The following is a 1,997-nucleotide window of genomic DNA, read 5'->3' on the forward strand; positions in this document are numbered from 1 at the left end:
TTATTTTGGATTTTGAAATCTCACTACCGCCAATACCAGAGTTTGAAAATAAAAGTTGAAATTTTATATTCTCATTTTGGATTTTCAAATCTCACTTTTTATTTTTTTCATGAATCTCACTACCTTAGAACTTGACACTATATACTTTTATTTTATAAAACTGGGGCATTTTATACCTACAGGGAAGTAATAGCCCACAGTCCATTTAATTATTAGAAGTATTAGGTCCACAGTCCCTTTAATTATAAGGTTCCCAGTCCCTTTAAGTATTAGGTCCACAGTCCCTTTAAATATTAAATCACAGAGTCCCTTTAATTATAAGACCGACAGTCCCCATATGTACTAGGTCCACATTCTCTTTAAGTATTAGGTCCACAGTCCCTTTAATTATTAGGCCCACATCCCTTTTTAATATTAGGCCCACATTCCCTTTAATTATTAGGTCCACAGTCCCTTTCAGTATTAGGTCCACAGTCCCTTTAAGTATTACGTCCACTGTCCCTTTCAGTATTAGGTCCACAGTCCCTTTCAGTATTAGGTCCACAGTCCCATTAAGTATTAGGTCCACAGTCCCTTTCAGTATTAGGTCCACAGTCCCATTAAGTATTAGGTCCACAGTCCCTTTAAGTATTAGGTCCACAGTCCCTGTAAGTATTAGGTCCACAGTCCCTTTAAGTATTAGGTTCATCATAATGCAATGCAAAAGTATATTGTACGTTTTATTTCTGTCCATATAGACCCTAATGCAGGAACAAAAGTTATGAAAACAAGGATTTTAAATTTGTTATTTCTTCCAGATTGATTTCTGTTTTAAGAAACAAAGGGCAAAACAAATTGCAGTCTCTGAACCTTCTAGACAATTATGGAAATGTTTAATTACTTTTTTTCAAACTTAATGTATACTGTTTAGTGATTTAAATTGAATACTTATTTCAATTTCCTTTTTTCAAAATAATGTTTGTAAACAACAGCATTGTAATCAACAGCATTGTAAACAACAGCATCGTAAACAACAGTATTGTAAAGAACAGCATTGTAAACAACAGCATTGTAAACAACAGCATTGTAAACAACAGGATTGTAACAACAGCATTGTAAACAACAGCATTGTAAACAACAGCATTGCTAACAACAGCATTGTAAAAAACAGCATTGTTAACAACAGCATTGTTAACAACAGCATTGTATGCATCAGCATTGTAAGCAACAGCATTGTAAGCATCAGAATTGTAAACAAAAGCATTGTAACAACAGCATTGTAAACAACAGGATTGTAACAATAGCATAGTAAACAACAGCATTGTAAACAACAGCATTGTAAACAACAACATTGTAAACAAAAGCATTGTTAACAACAGCATTGTAAGCAACAGCACTTTAAGCAACATCATTGTAAGCATCAGCATTAAAAACAACAGCATTGTAAACAACAGCATTGTAAACAATATCATTGTGTAAATAATAACATTGTAAACAATATCATTGTAAACAATATCATTGTAAACAATATCATTGCAAACAATATCATTGTAAACAATTTCATTTTGTAAACAATATCATTATGTAAACAATTTAAAATTCAGTGATGGTGATGGACCAAACCTCTGTAGAGTAAAAAAGTAGATGTTGGTTCCACATTTATTGAAAATATATTTCGGTCTGGGTTGACCCTCGTCAGTTCTAACGATATAATAACCATCAAAATCGATTAAAAAAATAAAAAAAATGTAAAAATCACAAGAATATAAACAAACAAAAAGATTATTCAAAATAAAAATTTGGGCTGTCAAATGGACATAAGGGAAAAGAACTCAGATTATGAGATGGGAAAAAGATAATTTGCAAATATTCACTTTCTAAAAAAATGTTTTTAGACAATTATTATTCCTTGAGATTGTTTCTTCACAAAGATTAAAAACAAACTGTGTAGATGTGTGAATATTGAGTTGGGGTGGGGGTCGATCTAATTAACGAACTTTTCCGTGAGTCGGGGGAGG

This window comes from Eurytemora carolleeae, unplaced genomic scaffold (assembly GCF_000591075.1).
Source record: "Eurytemora carolleeae unplaced genomic scaffold, Eaff_2.0 scaffold223, whole genome shotgun sequence".
NCBI classification, from domain to species: Eukaryota; Metazoa; Arthropoda; class Copepoda; order Calanoida; family Temoridae; genus Eurytemora; species Eurytemora carolleeae.